Source organism: Triturus cristatus, chromosome 8, assembly GCF_964204655.1.
Source record: "Triturus cristatus chromosome 8, aTriCri1.1, whole genome shotgun sequence".
NCBI lineage: Eukaryota > Metazoa > Chordata > Amphibia > Caudata > Salamandridae > Triturus > Triturus cristatus.
The window spans coordinates 1,049,862,385-1,049,881,890 of NC_140591.1; positions in this window are offsets into that span (position 1 = coordinate 1,049,862,385).

Here is a 19,506-nt window from a genome sequence, read left to right on the forward strand (position 1 = left end):
GCACACTTTTTTCTTGAGAGAGAGTTGCCGATGATGAAATAAACGTGGGCAAGCTGGTGAGAACCAACCAGTAGCTCCTCTGGTGGTGCGCACATGAGGTACTCTCTCTCTCTCTACACATTTTTTCACCTCTTTAGCATTGAGGGTTTCTGTAGAGTGTATCTTTTTTGTGGACTGACTGCACATTCTCTTTCATTCTGACTTTTCTTACCCACTTAACTTTTTAATTTTGTAGCATTCTGGATGGGTTGTCTCCATATAATATGATATAAATGAGTGTTGGAGGTTTGTGATAAAGCACACTTCCTCTACCTTGTGCAGAACAATAATAAAGTTATGCTACAGTGTGCCAGGACTTTTTTGTTGAAACTATTGCTGCCACAAGACCTGGCGCTAATGCATGCTGCTGCTACCACTCCATCCACTTCTCCGACCCCTGATGTGTCATTGCCACACAGTGTGGCAGACATTCCACCTCTGGCCCCTGAGGTGTCACTCAGGGGCCACCACCCACATGTGAGGCACATGAAACAGCAGTGGACGAAGATGTGTATGGATCTGCCCTCGTGGTCAGAAGGAAGCGGTATCATTCATCTCTGCAATATGGCCTGTTTCTGCTTGGTTCTGCCCTCTGCATCATCGCCTTCCACTGTGTCCCGATGCACTCTGCGACACTCACCTTGGACCTCGACATGGACTGCCATATTCTGTTTGGCCACCAATGACACAGCTATCAGACTGCGGAATGAACTCCTCTACTGATGTACTTGTCATTCCCTGAAGGACTATGGCTGGCCCTCTACGGGCCAACAATATGAAGTGGGGTTTGGATGGCCCTGTACTGCTCCAGCTGCAACACTCCACTGAATGTGCAATAAACCTTCATGTTAACATAGATGTGTCATGTCCATGATCCTTCAAGTGTGGAAGTATGGATGAATGTAGGGTCAGTGATTCCCCCTTGCATCCATGTTGCTCATGTGTGGGACTAGGGTCACAGGATGACACATTGCTGATCGCTGTCCGGGTGGCACCGACATGACAACAGGAACACATCCATTAGTCTCTTCCTTGTCCAGCCCAGGACAGAACCACATGCAGAGCCCCAGGGTCATTCTTCACACCCTTACGCTGGACTGGCATATGCCAGGACAACCCATTCCGCTTACGCTCACAGGGAGGGACGACAATGATACATGTCCCAGGCCTTCCCTGTAGGGATCTGCTGCTCACAGGTCTAGTTGTCAGCATGCCGCAGCCACTCCCTCACAGCTGGTTTACACCCACACAACACCCATCCAGCACAGGCATCACAGGACATGTGACCCTGCCAAAAAAAAGAGCCGGGTGCACCTGCTGGACACCATTTCCATTCTCCAAATGGGTGTCTCCATGTGCTTCTCATTTATGCATGAGGGCCTAGGGCCCTGCCACCTCATATTACCACGGGACTCAATCATGAAGGGTCCATGGCTAGCGGTGCACAGACTTGATGGCACCGGATACACTGCAGCAGGCACAGGCACATTGCCACGGGACGGTGTCTTGCGGTGCAGTGAGATAGGGGCACATGAACTGCTCAGCAGGTGTGCAGCCTGCAATGATGTGCCGTCCTGGCTGTCCGGACTGGTGAGGATTAGTGTGCGCCCTGCTAGACCACAGTGTAGACCTGAGCCAGCGGGCAGTGCGGGCTTCCCGCCATGTGGCCTTGCCTCGCTGTTCACAGAGTTAGTGGCACCTATAAGGCTCCCTCTTTTTCTCTCTCTTTCTCTCTCTCTCTTTCTCTCTCTCCCTCTCTCTTTCTCCCTCTCTCCCTCTCTTTCTCGCTCTTTCTCTTTCTCTCCCTCTCTCTCTTTCTATCTCCCTTTCTCCCTCTCTTCTCTCCCTCTCTCCCTCTCTCTCTCTTTCTATCTCCCTCTCTCTCCCTCACCTCTCTTTCTCTCTCCCCCTCTCCCCCTGTCTCTCTCTCCTTCGCTCTCTCTTTCTGTACTTTGATGGGCGCATGACACACCTTCTTATCTGTATTTCTGTCTTGCAGGCTGTGACTTACAGAATGCCCCGAGAAGACCCGCCGTGCCTCTTCAGAATTGTTGTTTTTGGTTTAATCTGTAATAAACGTTTTATTTGGATTATATAACATGAATGTATGATTTCCCTTTTTCTGGCCACACCTGTATGTTAGGTGTTGTGATTGTGAGACTTCAGGCGATTTGTTTGGTTCATGGTTTAGTGGAGTTGATGTGCATTATCTTTGTCCAAAGGGGGGGTCCTGGGGGTGGTGGTGGGGGGTGTTGTTGCCCTATTGGGGCTCCGAGCTGCATGCTCAGTTGCTCGGGGGCATCTGTTGTTCTTCATGTTTGGCTATGGGCTGTGCTCCCTTGGCTGGTGCTGGTTGTCGTTCGACTTTACACCAGGTCAGAGCAGGTGTTAAAATCCTGCTGCTAACGTGCCTTATCATGTTTTGTGATCTTATCGCCGATCTGGTTGGTCGTTGAGAATGTTGTGGAGTGGTGTTGTCGCGGCTTTTTGCACGGGAACGTCTACTCTGTATATCATTAGCGATAGTTGCCGGGGTCATCTGTAGCGATGTTTTTTGAGGATGCTATTGCCAGAAAACAGGTGATATCGGCTGTTTGCACTGGCTTGTGAATGGGGCGATACATTTATCATGACTTTTGCTGCAATAAAGTGCAGATAACTCGGCGATAGGTCCTTGAGAATATGCCCCAGGGAGTGACTATAAGATGGAACCAGTCTGCATGTACCGCATGACCCTAAATGAAAAAACCCTGAGGGTTGACATACCAGTGAATGGCATGAGTAACACGATATAGAACTGTTAAAGGTAACTGTACTAAAAAATAGCCACCTTCACCGTTTCTACACTTCAAGAACTTGACCTAGAGATTAGATCACTTTATAAAACACCCCAACCTGAGCAGTATATCTGGACATATAATCATGACCAGTTAAGGTCAAGTGCACCGAGATAAATATGCACTTTTTTTTCCAAAAAGTAAAAAATAGTACAACACCATTTTGAATCAGGGAAATGCAGTAGGCATAAACACAAAAAGTAATGCCGTAAGCTAGCTGTGTACATCACGCACAAGGTCCACTACAATTTATAAGTCTTGACACGGAAAGAAAAAAAGAGCCAGGATAGATGATATATACTAAATCTACTCTTTTTTCTTGCCCTTCTCTTGTTTTTCCAATTTGCAGAAAATCCTCTGAATCAAAAAGATAAAAAGGCAATAAGAGAGGTGGGAGCACTAGGTGTCACATTTTGCACATAGTGTGTGCTTGAGCTACAGGCAGGGACATTGACTAGCCGGCCCTGATGAAGTCCCCAGAACCGATTGGGCTCTTGGAGAGGGACGAAACATGTTGGCAAAAAAAGTAAGGGGTACAATTGAACAATAGTTTTTCAATAGAACCCTCAATATATTTGGTTTTAACTCATACCCCAGGTACACACTGAATAAAGTAATAATCAGGGTATACCTTGAAGTATTTTAACATTTCACCTATCTGGGTCCCTGCATATCCAGTTTTGCTTTATCTAAGAACTCCCATTACAAACTAAGGTTCAGTCCGTCCTGGTAGTATCATCTTGCCAGGGTGTGGATAGGCGCCAATGATGAAGCGTGTCACAATAAGTGAGTGAGGTGTCTACTCCAAAATCTTTTGATACTCCATTAGAAGGAACCTATTTAATAGAGAGTACACCTGACATCCTATTATCAAGAGGGAATTGGATACAGTTCCAAGCAACCCCTTTTCAATCAGTTGCCCATATGATTTAAATGAAGAAGGAGGCTCAGTGTTGACTGTGCTACCCACTCAGGTGGGTAAGAGTGCTGATCGGGGCCGTGCGGATCTACGCCGTCAGGCAACTGGTACTGATGATAATGATCACCTAAACCTCTCCTGGGTGATCAACGCCTACCAAGCTTAGCAGGGAGAAATGGACCAGGTAATAGAGATCCTCTGTAACCTCGAGCAGCTGCAGGCAAACCAAAACCAACGGCTGGACACTCTCAATCAGAAACTTGATGACATGACTGGGGTGCTGGGGGACATTGGTACCAGCCTTGCCAGATTGCAACTCACTTGACCACACCTTCCTGTGTGCCCAGAATATCTAGTGCATGAACATCTGCATAAGCACAGAGAGGGACGTGGAGACTGGTGGAGAGTCCACAGTACCCCACGAGCCAGCAGCTGTGGGTCCACCAGCAAAAAGTGGGAAGGGGCATCCGAGGAAACATCTGTGAGAGTCAGATGGCAATGCACCACCCCTAGGATTTGACAACATGTCCTTGTTATCCTCCAGTGTGTGCCAAGCGTTCACTTTGTGGACTGTCATAATACCTGTCCCACCTTGGATGGAGGGTCAAAGTTGGACTTTGGCTCAAATAACTGTGGTTTTACTTTGGAGAATTTAATCTACAAACACTATCAACTCCTATCTGCACGGTCTGTTTTTTCTTTGTGAGCACACCACCATTGTGTAGCTTTATTTTATCACTTTATGTACAAAAATACAACACTTTACACCGAAATATTTGTTCATCTTGTGACTTTGAATTCCAAATGTTCATATTTGCAAAATCACAAAGAAGAAAGTGTCAACAACATCAGTAACGAATTTTCTTCCGAAAAGTAAACTAAGGGCTCGTGAGTAAATCTACCTTGGCACAGCATGATAGATATACACAACCAGGAAATCACACGATACGTAGTACACCGTACAGACTCACTGGAAGTCAACTGTCTACAAAACTATCTCCATTTGCCAGCACAATCAACAATCATTGTTAGCAAACCATTTCATCATGTTCAAATTTTGATTTGAAAACTCTTTGGATGTGTGATAACAGACAAGGCGCGCCTCAATATGGAACACAGGTCCATTCTCCAGATACAACCTGGTGCCTGAACATGAAGTCAAATCACATCACATAGTAATGAAAGGCACTAAAAACTAAATCAACTGACTATCGGGTCTGAAGGAAGTTTGTGCCAGTAGTTCAGCAACAATTCCATGTCAGAGTCTGTCACAGCATCATGTGTCTGGTGAGGTCACAACTTGCAAGAAAAAACGTAGAACAGAGTCCGAAAATCAGGAATAAAGTAGCAAACCTCTGCAAACTATGTCATCTAAAGCACAAACATGTCAGTGTGAACACTAGCTAGGCTTCAGGGTAACACTGTACATGTTAATCTGGCAATTTCAGAGACCCATCTTAGAAGAAACCTCAGGACATGTATCAGACACTCACAAGCATACATAAACATTGTCCACCAGCAACATAACAACAAACTATTGGGACTAGACTCCTCCTCTCATTGCATACTTACAGTCATATGAAGAAGTTGTGGATAAGCTGTTTTCTCAAATCCATGCCATCATCATCATCACAACTGTCATCATGGCTTAGTCCTGGATCCTCCCTCGGTGGCACCTACTGGTCTCTGTCGTTCACTATCATAGGTATGCTCTTATGTATTGCCATGTTGTATAGCATACAGCAAGTCACGATGATCTGGCACACCTTTAATGGGGCATATTGGAGGGCTCCTCCCGTCCTATCCAGATTGCAGAATCTTGTCTTCAGGAGCCCAAAAGTCCACTCCACTATATACCTGATCCTACCGTGGGCCTCCTTAAAGCGCACTTCTGCTCGGGTAACTGGGTTGCGCAGTGGAGTCAGTAACCATGGCTGGTTGGGGTATCTAGAGTCTCCTACATTAAACACAGAAAATACTTCAGTTGTCTTATGTAGGACTTGGCACTTTTTGGCTAAAGTTCCCTAAACTTTTTGCTTTCCCCTAGACCTTTTTCTGACATGATGTTGCCAACTTAGATGCTTTGGACACTTTGCCACTGCTAAACAGTGTCAAAGTGTAAGTGCTCCCTGTATAAAGTGTAATGGTAATTGGTTGTCCATGATTGGTATGTTTGCCTTATTAGTAAAGTCCCTAGTCAAGTGTACTATGTGTGCCAGGGCTAGTAATGCAAATGCTACTAGTGGGCCTGAAGCACTATTTGCGCCACCCACACAAGGAGCCTTAAAAAAGGAACTCAGGCCTGCCATTGCAGTGCCTGCGTGGAGTTTGTTAAACTCTTATGTTGTTCTGACAAGTGCACTCACTTGCCAGACATTACCCTTCCATTTCTATGCACATCAGACACCCCTATGGTAGGGCCAGGGTACCCCCTGGGCAGGGTTCAGTGCATGTGAAAGGTAGGACATGTACTAAGGTGTCTACCATGTCCTGACAGTGAATTAACCCCCATTTCGTTTTTCACTTTCGAAAGGCCATCTTGCCCATAGGACAGAACGGGAAGGCTGTGTAATATGTTTTCCAGCCTATCTTCCCAAAGGCTTAAGATTGAAATGTGAAGTTTAGTATGCCTGAACTCACAATGTAATAATAACATATCTTTTTATGAAGGTGGTTTTTGCATTGTGTGTTTAGAAGGCACTCTTTTAGAAGTGGCTGGGTTTTTGTGCTCTAACATTTCTGTGTGTCTCTGCCTGGTTGTGGATTGACTGTCTGGATTTGAAAGCGATAGGATCTGGGGAATGTCTTGACCCAGGGGAGGAGGTGAGACAGCAACAGCTGACCTGCATCTGGAGTGTGGGGGGAGGAGTAGCTCTTAGAAGTGAAGAGGCCTGGCTTGCTGCTATAAAACAATTGTTCCATCTCCTTCTGAGTGATTGGGAACCCAGACCCCCACTAATCAAAGGAAGAAGGTGTCACTGGCAGGGAAGCACCCAGAACTGGTTTGAACAGGGGTCAGTGCCTCCTGAACACAAAGACTTCAAAGCAATTGAGGGGTATAACTATGAGAGCTGAAGCCCCTGATCTTTGGAGATTGGCTTGATCAAGTGTGAACATGACTGGAGCTACTTCGTGGTCAAGAGGACCTTTGCCAATAAAGAAACAACTGAAGAGACTGAAGGATAGGACTGACCCTAGCTGTGTGTCTGGGGCTGGTCTGCAGTTTGCTGTTTTAACCAAAGAAAGGCTAAAATGACTTTGCTGTGTGCTGTGTCCCCCTGCTTGAAAGGACTTTGCTGTGTGCTGTGTCCTGAAGTAACTTACCCCCAAGGGCCCAAGGTGAGATGGCTCCCTGTTGCGGAAACACAGGAACACAAAAGTTTCCAGGACAGTCTCAGCAGCGCTGTGTGTGCGTGCTTGTTGCAGCCTGAGACCCTCGTAAGTTGTGCCCTGTGATCGTAGGCACCTGGAGTCCAAGCAGGGATCAGCGATGCGGTGTGCGTGTGCTTTTTGCAACCTGAACCCCTTTGCGAGCATTGTTCACTTATCGTGTGCACCGGAATCCAAGTGAATCTCATCGACGCTGTGTGCGTGTGCGTTGTGTACCGTGAGACCTTTGTGAGAATTTGCCTTTTTATCGTGTGCACCGGAATCCAAGTGAGTCTCATCGATGCTGTGCATGTGCGTTGTGCAATGTGAGACATCCATGAGGATTTGCCTTTTTATTGTGTGCACCAGAGTCCAAGTGAGTCTCATTGACGCTGTGTGTGGGTGCGTTGTGCACCGTGAGACCTTCATGAGGATTTGTCTTATTATTGTGTGCACCGGAGTTAAAGTGAGTCTCAGCGATGCTGTGATCATGATCTTCATGCAGCCTGAGACCTTCATGTGGAGTGCCCAGTGATCGTGCACCCGACACTCAAGGAAGTCTCAGTGACACTGTGTGCATGTGCCCTGTAGCAGCCTGAGATCTTTGTAACTGTAGCAGCCCGGACCGGCAGCCCCGGAGGAGCTGAGCCGCCAGCCCAAACCCGCCGTTGCCAATTCACAAAGATTGCATTGGAGGCCCAGCTGCTGGATGAGGAGAGGAGAGTGAGTTTGCGTCCCCCAGATAACGTGTGTCGACTCTTTGGGTGGGGTGCGGGCTCGGAGGGAGATGCTCTTGGCCTCTCCCTCTGCTTCGGCTCGTATTGCAGCCCGTATTGCCAAGGGAGTGGAAGTACAGGGGCCGGAGTGCGGAGCTGCACTTTTTGATTACACCGTACCCGTGTTGGGGGCAACTGTTGAGAGGCTGATTGCAAGTTAGAAGGAGAGGCGGAGAGACCACTTAAGGCACAGTGATTGGTGCCTGAGTGTATTACGCATTATTCCATTTCTGCATAATGGAGTACCTGACTTTCGTATTACACATTGCATCATTTCTGCATAATGGAGTACCTGATTAGAGTATTACACATTGCAATATTCCTCCATAACTAACTACATGATTAGTGTATGACGCATGGCATTATTTCTGCATAACTAACTACATGATTGTCGTATGACGTATTGCATTGTTTCTGCATAACAAACTACTTGATTAGCGTATTTCGCATTGCATTATTCCTGCATAACGAATTACCTGATTAGTGAATTACGCATTGCCTTATTTATTTTAGGATTACAGGAGAATGTTTAGATGTGCTCATTAATACCGACGGAACTTACAAGTGCTGGCTGGCCTAACCACCGGCCAGGAGAAATAATACACAAACTCATATGTTGGATTTATATCGTGTGGTCTTATCGTATATCTTTTTTTATAAAGTTTATACTCGTTTTTATAAAACTTGTGTGGAGTCCATTTGTGGTGTCATCATTGGGTTGCTTTGAGCGTGATTGCAAATACTTTACACATTTGCCTTGGAGATAAGCCTGGCTGCTCGTGCCAAGCTACTGAGGGGGTGAGAGTGGGTATCTCAGAAGGTGACCTTCCTTTCCCTGTTGTGGTACCGCGGGTCTCTATGTGGCCTAAGATACCTACCTCAGCCAACCAGGGATCCCGGGTCTAACAACTTACAACAGATCACTATCTGACATGCAACCACCACACACTGCAACATACACATACTACATCACCTACCAACAAGCCAGGCCCAGTCAGGTTGCAGTTGACTCATCAAACGTGAGATGACACTGTTCGACAGGATGTATGCATCATGTGCCAAGCCAGGGAAACTGGCACAGACGTGTGAGAAGCACATGTTAGCCAAACACACCACTTGGACATTGATGGAGTGGCAATGTTTGCGGTTGCGATAGACCTGTTCATTGGCCCTTTTGTGGGATCAACGCAACATTTGTGCCATCAATAGGTCCAATGACATAGGTTATCCTTCCTAAGGCATAGACGTTACCCTTGATGTTAGACAACTCTCCAGGTTTAGGAAACGTTATGTAGTGGTCCATGTAACCGAACACTGCCTGCAACACATTTCAAAGGGCATTACTGAACATGGGCTGGAACATTCCTCTTAATTGTGCCACTGGGTACTGGAATGTTCCCATGGCAAAGAAATACAATGCTGCCATAACCTTCACCTTGGGGGTCAGTGCTGTTGGAGAAGTGTGACCAGCCCGCAAATGAGTTGACAATTACTGGCACAACTCAGCAATTTTTGCCCTTGCGAAATGATATTTCTTGATTATGACTAGGGCTCCCAGTTTTCCATTTAAACAGATATTTACATATAAATACAGATGGAAAACTATTTTTCGTTTGTCTGTATTTATATTTAGAAACGGCAAAATACTAGCAAATTTTGCCACGCTGCCGTGCTCGAACCCAGAGTTAACTCACCCGGCCCCTCTTCCTGATGCTGGAAATTCCTTACAATCAAGGTCTTTTAGTGACCTACTGCCATGCCCCTAAGCCAATCCTGGTGGGATCAAAGCCCCACTGAGTGGGCATGTCATCACCTCTGGCCCCACCCTCATAACATTTGCCCTTTATTTTTGGGGATCATCCCACTATTGCCTCCTTTTTGCCTACTCTAGGACCACCACTGGGCCACCGTGTTTCCCGAAAGATGCCTCCCTGTCGCCACATTCAGCATTTGCTGCTGCCCCGGCACTTCGAATTTACCATCTCCAGGGCTCTGCCTTTCGAGTGAGCTCTGCACCAACCCGCTGCCATTTCAACTCGAAAGGTCAGTGTATTTCCCCTATGTATGTGCCCTCAGGGGACAGATAAATAGTGGCTTCACAGAGTCCCTAGAAACAGAAGAGAGATAAAAGCCTGGACACTAGCCCTAGAAAGCCACTCCTGACAGTCTGTCACGCTGCAGCCTTGGGCTCCTCGTCCCCCGGTATGTACCGATAGCACCAGTGTTCGAACTCGTATCTTCCGTCCTCCTTCTTCATGTGGGTGAGGGGGTCTTGTGGTGTTCTTTTCACTTTGGGCTTAGTGTGTGTTAAGTTGCCATTTTAGTTTTTCGTTCCCTCTGCTCTTTACAGGTCCCTCGATGTAACTTTACAGGTCTGTGTAGAAACACTGGCGGAGTTTGTGCAGTTGCACATGTGTTTTTACGGGGTGTTTGTGCGGCAAACGTTGGGAGAGTGTCCTTTCCCAGCTTGTGTGCACAAGTCTTGGATGTTGCATGAGGTAACAGTTGTGTATAGTTTGCAGCTCATAATCGTTTCTAGACCAAGGGCGCGCATTAAAGTAGATTATCTACATGCCATGAATGTTATTTGTGCAACTGCAGTAGTAACTTTCACAAGCTGTAGGGCATTACGTTTAGAAGTCCACAACTTGGACGCTTGGGCCAGGCAAGGAACGGAGGCAAAGAGTCAGAACCATGGAAGCACATCTTTCATACATAAGGGATGTTCAGCTTTTGTAAAAGCAAACTTCTTCATTGCATCCCAAGCTGTTCGGTATATTTAAATAAATGTGGAAAAATACTAGCTGCAGCATTTTCTTTTGGTTGTAGCAAAAATAAATGTGGATAAATACAGATAAAATGCCACAAAAAATAAATATGGATAAATACAGACGGAAATGGCAAAAAAATAAATACCATAAAACCGGGAGCCCTAATTATGACCTGTCCTTCCATTATTTGTAGGTCTGGAAAGGGCCTGTATACTGGAGGCTGTCTGTGATACCTATGTGTAGAGTGTAAACACAGTTGGTGTTAGTCACAATGTCCCAAGCAAAATGAACTTCAACAAACAGCTAATAAAAAATGACCACACCTCAAACTGGATGTCAATGGAAATGCATATTTCAATGAATGAGGTTGTCCTCATATACATATCACAGCATTCTGACCCTTGCTGGACAAGTTTTAAAGGTATGGTGACACAGCAACTAGAGTGCAATAGTGTAAACTTCATTAGTGTCTGTCACTGTTCATGTAAAGCTACCATGACATACTCCACAACTCACAACCAAATAAGCTTAGATATAGTTTTGTGAGAACAATCACATGGTTCAAATGTACCCACAATAGGATCATGTGATGCCTGATATGTGGGACACCACATACACTCAGTGTCTCACTATGAAAATCTTGCACACTACTGTCACAAGGTGGACACTGTCATGCTATCATGTCTGCATTGCACATACAGTCACATACACAAACCATTAACTATTTGGGGACCCATATAATGTGGTTGTCCACTTAAGTGTGGGGCACAAAGATACACTAGAAAATCCCATATGAGACTTTAGCTTATGTGGCAGCTTAATGTTGCGGTGGAGTCATTCCTTGGTAAATGCATTATCCAGGATCTGAAAAAGCACCACCTTTCCAGTCCCCACATCACACTGATTGCACACTGGGTCATACTGTCCCATAATGTGGTGACTAGGTAAAGACTTTACTTGTATTGCCCCAAAAACGTATTGTGACTGTGACCAAGTCTAAGAGGCTAAATGGAGTTCTTTGTTTCTCAGTTGGTATTAGCCTCCCAATCCCTGTGTCATGTGCCCCTCAAGGTTAGGTCCTCATGGAAGTGAGAGCGATTCAGTTAGATGTCCTTTTAACCAAGAAAAAGCTGCCTTCAGCCATCTATTTTCACAAAAATACAAGATTTCCAAAAGTGTCTGCCCTGCCGACCGATAATTCAAAGGACACGATAGGTGCATGATAACCGATTCGGATACAGCCATTGGCTATTAGTTGTGATGGTGACAGACACGGGTTTTGTATTGTGTCTGCATCATGTGCAAACCGACGTGGTAATCTCCCATTGCAAATGTATCAAAGTTACTCGCTGTTCATTGATATTTTTTTAACCTCGCGGTTGATGTGTCATCTGCAAGCCACGTAATGCATTGGACTGATTCAGAAAATGTGACCTACTTCGGATGTATCGCTTTGACCGTATGGACTGAAGACAACCTCTGTGGTTTAGATATAAGTCTGTCGGTTCCGTAAAAACAGATAATCCTGGACACTGTTCTGTCTCTATACAGGCAGCTCTATAGCAAACCAGAGTAGCAGGTGAGTGATGATCACACAGCATTGTCATATGACATGTGCAACAACCATGCACTACTGGCATTAGGAATCTGACAGACAAGCATGTAAACTGTTTTTTTGAAAGTTTCAAAGTGTGTAGATAACTGTTCTGGGCAAGTACAGTACTGAAGAAGTGTATGTACTGGTGTAAACATTTTATCACTGTTCTCATGTGATGGAGTCATCATTGAACACAGGAGAACTGCATATAATGCCTTTTGGCTACCTTTTAGACATTGTTGCCAAACTGACCATGACCTATGTTTACCAGTTTTTGACTCAGAAACATGTTGCATATGAACTAAGGGTCTGTCACCATGTCATCCTTAAAGGTCAGCACACAGCAGAAGGCCAAGCTGTGGAGGACCCTCACCAGGAACGTGCATTCCATGGGGGTCGCCAATCAGCGCAGTAGCGATTGTCGCAAACAGCTGCAGGACCTGATGGGCTAGACGATGATGGTTGTGGAATCCATCTGGGCCTGTCATCTCCAGTGTGCCGAACCCTGACTCCCCCACATGCTCCACATTTTAGCAGTGATCTTCCCTGACCTGTATAGGCAGTTGAAAGGCAGACAGCAGCAAGCAGTGGGTGAGTATGTGCCTTTTTGTACAACCTTTTTAACCATGCATGTTGAAGTATCTTAGCTTGCTGGCCCTTTTACAGGTTGTAAGACACACAAAACCACTGTTCAGTGTTAAAAGATGCATATGCACAAGTTTAGTAGATGCCTGGTTATGCCCCTTTCATCTGGAACATGTGAGGAAAATATGTTCTGGGTAGTGACAGCATTGCCATGCCATGTGATCTGAATGCATTACAACAACATGTGCATGGAGATAACCTTCAAGAATATTGTGACTGCTCATCATGTGTCATCACATTCACTAAAGTCTGAACTGCTCTTTGTGTGGTCACACCAAACCTGTGAAGTATGTTGTTGTTGGAGCACTCAAGTGTAAAAGCCCATTCTATAAATCCAGGTAGCAGGTGATGTCTATGTTGAGGCCTTGGTGAATTTTGATTGGTCAGCGTGCCAATGTTAGGTCCCACCCTGGTGCTCAGTGTATTCCAATGTATCCCATGGGATAATTACAGGTTTGTTAACTCAGGTCACTTGTCACACCAGCCTTTCACATGATTGGGTCTACGATTCCATTCTCTCTATTCCAAAGAATGAGTCCATGTGTCTAACTCTGTAATGGTGATGACACATGCCATTCTGTGACAAACAAAGATGGTCACTGGTGGAAACAGGGCTGGAATTGTAAGGTATGATGTTAGATGCACATTCACAATGGTTTCCATGTGTGTAAATGTTCATGACTATTCATACTTGACACCTTTTTAAACCATGTGTTCGATACATCACTGTTAGATTCAGAGACGTCACATGTACATCATTTGGAAGTAATTAAAGAAAATGAAATGGTAAACAAGAGCAATTTAAGCTGCACAAAGTGTGCATGATGGCAAAACGAAGGGAAGGACATTCAGACTTGGCCTTTACAAATGTGGACTTCTGCAGTCTGGACAGAATGGTAAACAGTGTTGACTAAACTTTTAAAGAAAACATGTTGGTTACTAATATTCTGTACAGACAATGCACCCAGACGGCCCAGGGGCATAGTGATCCACCTGAAGCATTGTGAAGATGCAGTCATTGGACTTGGCAGTATGTTGACTATTGTTCCATGTGACACTGGTGAGAGGTTTCCAATGTACACAACATTCTGATTCATCTTCATAACATTGTGCATAAATGACACAAAACTGTGGGTCAAGTACCTCTTACCATAGCTGTGACTACTACCTTGGTGTCTACACAATAAGAGTTAGATGTGTGACTTGATAGGAAATAATTTAAGATAAAGGACACATAAGCACAATCACTGTTATCTGTTTGATATGGCCTATGTTATGACTACGTCAGCTTGATGTATGACAATAAAGTTATATGACCTGTAACATTAGACCCAATGGTTCCCACATTGATGACTATAGATTGCAGAATAGATACCATGTCTCAATTCAATTGTATGACTCCTAATCCCATTGTGAGGTCTAAAATCCCTTGTATTGCATGAGGCAGGTATGTCATGACAAAAAACCGTCAGTAGCGAAAGACAATACATCAGCTGGTACAGATTGAAGTAGTTGACATTGTGGTTATGGATTTTGATATTGCTACATGCAATGTTGCAGATAACATCATGTGTGAGGGTGCATAGGTCAAGTTGCATACTAACATGTGGTATTTATGGAACAGTATATTTAGTATAAGATTTGTGATGATACCTACATGTCAAGTACATATGGATGACTCATGCGATTCATTTTCCGTCTTGTTCACAGCATCAGAACCGGCCACTGGATGAGGAGGTGCCACGGAACAAGAGAAAGCAGCTTGCAAGGCTGGTTTCAGTGCTGAGTCCAAGCAGGAGGAAACCAGTGGCATGGAGTGTGAGGGGAGCCTCACTGAGGGCACATCAGATCCAACATCTGTTGGATACCTGACGAGCTCAAGCTCCAGTGAGGACTCCCATGTGTTGGTGGAGGACCCAGGGACTGAATCTTCTACATCTGAGTCTACCACCACCCCTTATATCTCCACCCTCCCAACTGCTCCCCAGCCCAGTGTCAGCAGCCACTCTTCTAGAAGGGGAGGTGTCTCCTTCATGCCACGCACCATATCCCCTGCCCCTGTCTTCCCTGCTGCCCTTAGTGTGGAGGCCATCAACATCCTCAGGCAGATCTCTGTGGAACAGACAGCAGTGCTGAATATCCTCCAGGTGCATACCAGTCAAATTACACAAATGGCATAATTCCCAAAGGGCATTCACTCTGACATGTCTGCCCTACAGAGATCCAATCAGGCTCTGGCCTCCTGACTGACAGCGGAAGTGTCCCAGCTCCAACTGTCCCACCCCCCTCCTGCCTCATCCCTGTCCATAGTCCAAACTACCCTCCCTGACCTAAGCACAAGCAAACATAGGCAGGCATCCACCTCAACAGCCACACCAGCACACAAACATACAGACACAAGAATAAACCCACACGTACGCACACTCACAAGGCAGACAACACACTCACGACCACAGACATAACAACAGACACCACACCAGCATCCACAGATCCACCACGGACCTCACAATCCTCTGCCTCATCAACCCCTATGCTTTCCTCTCCTTTTACCCCCTCTAACCAGTCACTCACCTCTTTGCTCTTGACCTCTTCCCTACCCAAACATACGAACCTCCTCCCAAGAAGAAGAGGAAATCCAACCCCTCCAGCCCACTGAAAAAAGAAGCCCCCAATCACTACAAATGATCCTGTGCACACATATACATTATAATACATAGATACTGTGGTAGCGAGAACAAGAAAAACTAAAGTCTTCAGTGGTGCTAGATGTTCTTTAATCCTTTTGGAAATGCATCCAGCCGACACATGTTTCTTCGGGGAATTAATCCCACAACTCTTCAGGGCTGAAGCTGGTAGCTTGGACGTATTATGCAACCCAAAGCCGGTGAAAATTCCAACCCGGCTTGGTATGTGATGAACACAGTAGAAGCGATGGAAAGGGAGTACATGGGGAATCACGTGAAAGTAAGTCAATCGGAGATCCAGTGAAGTATTTCAAAGCGGCAATCAGTGTATAGCATCACACAGTGACTAAGAAATCAGTGGATGGGCTTGTTTATAAAAGCTTAACAAAAGGTGGAGGAATATCAATTGAAATGGCGGTGTATTTCAAGAGAGAAGCCGACACACATATGGTGACATCGGTGCCGTCAGGACGCGTGATCTCTTCTCTCTTGAAATTGACCTGTGGTACACACATTTGTACCTTGCCTTGCGTCCAGCTACTGTTGTTTGGATATTTTCAACCGCACTTCGGTTCCGTTAACCCTGTTGGTTTTTTTTTAGATACACCGCCATTTCAATTGATATTCCTCCTTACATCGCGGCACCTTTTGTTAAGCTTTCATAAACAAGCCCATCCACTAATTTCTTAGTCACTGTGTGATACTATACACTGATTGCCGCTTTGAAATACTTCACCGGATCTCCGATTGACTTACTTTCACGTGATTCCCCATGTACTCCCTTTCTATCGCTTCTACTGTGTTCATCACATACCAAGCCGGGTTGGAATTTTCACCGGCTTTGGGTTGCATAATACGTCCAAGCTACCAGCTTCAGCCCTGAAGAGTTGTGGGATTAATTCCACGACGAAACACGTGTCGGCTGGATGCTTTTCCAAAAGGATTAAAGAACATCTAGCACCACTGAAGACTTTAGTTTTTCTTGTTCTCGCTACCACAGTATCTATGTATTATAATGTATATGTGTGCACAGGATCATTTGTACTGTTTCTGTTGTAGGGTTTAGTCCTACACACATTAAGGGTCTCCCCTTCCTGTTTAGCACCATATTTACTCATCCAGCTACACACTTTATACGTATACTTGCTGAGCGCCACCACTTCCTACATACTTAATACCCTTTTCGTAATTTAGCCCCCAATCACTCCCCAGAAAAAAATCCTGCCGGTCTCCGAAGTCCAAACCCCCTCCAGAAACCCATACTTTCCCATTCCAGCCCAGTACCTCCACTCCCAAAAGAAACCTCCTCAGTAAGTCACATGCCCTCCCTATTCTTGTTCGCACCATTGCCAATTACAAAATCCCCAAACTTGTAAAGTTTTATTTAGCCCTCCCACTGCAATTGTCCCACTGCCCCTTCCATCTGACCCTCCCACTGCAGGTGACACATCCCTTCCATCTGATCCCCCCACTGCAGTTCACTCACCCCCTCAATCTGACCTCTGACACTGCAGTTGTCCCACCCCCTCCTGATTCCATCCCTCCCAAAACCCAACCCAGTTCTCCCTAGTTTTGTCCCTTGGGTTCTTGGAATGCCCCCTAGTTGCCCCTCCCAGGTGAGATGTCCCTTTGCAGAAATTATGCAGGCAAGAGTTGATGGGCATGATTCTTTTGGCCCATGTGTCAGAGACATTTGTACTGGTCATTGGCCTTTTGACATTTATTAACTTTACTTTTCATGTTGAATAAAACAGGTTAAAATTTTAGTTTACAGATTTGAGTCTCCCCAAAATTGTTTGCAGTTAACTGTGAATCATATGTAATTAGTAGTGTAAGTATACAATGATGTTATTATGGCACGGATTGCATATGGTCCATGGAGTATGGGCACTTGGTTGTATGTAGTCAAGATTTTGGTGCCTACATTGGCTGGGTGTCAATGTCAACATTAGTTTTGGCCATGAGTGTAACATGAAGTCACAAATCTTTTCATTTTCAAATCAAACTTCCACATAGTTCATGCTTTTAGATATCAACATAGTGCAAGTGTCTCAAAATGCAACAGTTTGGGAGAAACATGCTGCATATATTTGTAAAGTGCAGAAAGACAACTGTTTTATCAATACACCTGGATACATATGAACTGCGACTACATGGTAGTGACTCTGGACACACCCATGTACACAAAGTAATGATGCAATACTTGTATGTGACTTGATAGTGGTAGACCCATGTCTGTGTCGTTCATAGATCTGGTAGACTAGTGGCAATGACAACCTTGCCACAGGAGGCATGCCACCGTAGCCCAATATGCTTCAAGGTTGTGGACTCATATGACACATTTCCTGTGCCCATGGTGATTGTAAGGTAGGCATTATTCTGACAGTGTCCCAACCCTGTTGCCTTCTAGAACTCCACTTTCTGCCAATATTCTTGTTAGTCAAGGTGTCTCTAGTCTGTATTGTCGATGGCTTGTACAATGAGAGGCCACTCATTACAACCTGATTTTGTATGGGGACATCATATGGATGATGTGTGTCCAGAAATGTTGCAATAAGTTACAGTGTTTAACATTCCTTACAGAGACACAATTGTAGTAGGTGTTAGTTGCATGTGTACACAGTGTATGGTGCATGAATGGTTGTCACACAATTAGAATGCTAGTGATGACATGCAGTGGTTGCAGAGTTGTATAGTACCACACATTGTAATGTGCATCTCATTGTGGCCTTATGCCAAAATTAGAGAGTGAGAGTCTGACCATTTCACAATTCAGAGAAATGGCCACATCATGCTCATGTGTTGTTCATTCGGATTCTGCATTGGGGCACACATAGCCGTGTGTTTGCTCCTATGGCCAGATATATGATGCACCAGACCAGGGTGTGTAAAGCAGAGGTATGGGGATGCATGGTCTATCCCAGGCTGATGTTAGTTGCAAAATGTTGTCCAAGCTTTTCATTGAGTATTAGTGCAAAAGGTGACTTTGAGTGTGTCTATATGGCCAGAGCGGATGTGTGACAAGCTAACTGTACCCAAGAAACAATGGGCCACATTAGGATGGCGGGTGGACTTTGGTCTGCCTGCCACCCTAGCGGTGCTGGGACTGGCCACCAGGGATGCGGCGGTCCCGCTACGCCAATTAGGATGTGACCGCCACCCTGGCAGTCACATCCCACATATTTGACATTGCGGTGGGCAGTGCTGTAAACAGCACCCGCCACAATGACAAAGAGGCATGTTGTGCATTGCCATGCACAATGTGACAGGCACCGCGTGGTGCCTGCCACCTTATGCATGGCAATGAAGCAGTGTAGCCCCCCACCCCCCGGGACCTGCAGTGGGCCCCCAGAGTAATTTTCCGCATGCCTTTCCATGGCGGAATCTATTTCCATGGCGGAGTCTCCGCCATGGAAAGGCTTGCCCACTGCATACATCAAAATATGGATGGCGGTGCCTGCAAGGCACCACCACCAATTTGTGGGTTTTTTATGCCCAGCCGGCAATCGTGACGATTGCCCACCGGCGGAAAAGTGGCAGACGGACTTTCCATCTGCCGCGGTACCCCCGCCATAGTACTATAGCTGGGGTAAATTGTGATGTACTGGCAGGCGGATAGCCACCAATGGCCAGGCGGTGGCAATCCACCCACCATCATAATGGCCCCCTAAGTGTGGTAATTCTGGCATTTGGTTTTGTTGTTTGTTGAACTTGTATTTTGCATTCTGATAAGCTTTATGTTGTTGCTTCAATGAAACCTACTGTGTAGCCTGGTTTCAGAAGGGTTTGTTTGTGCGTTGTCATAGGGATATGTATCAAGAGTATGTGTCTACCTTTTGCACCTAACTTCGCAAGTTGCTAGTGCATTT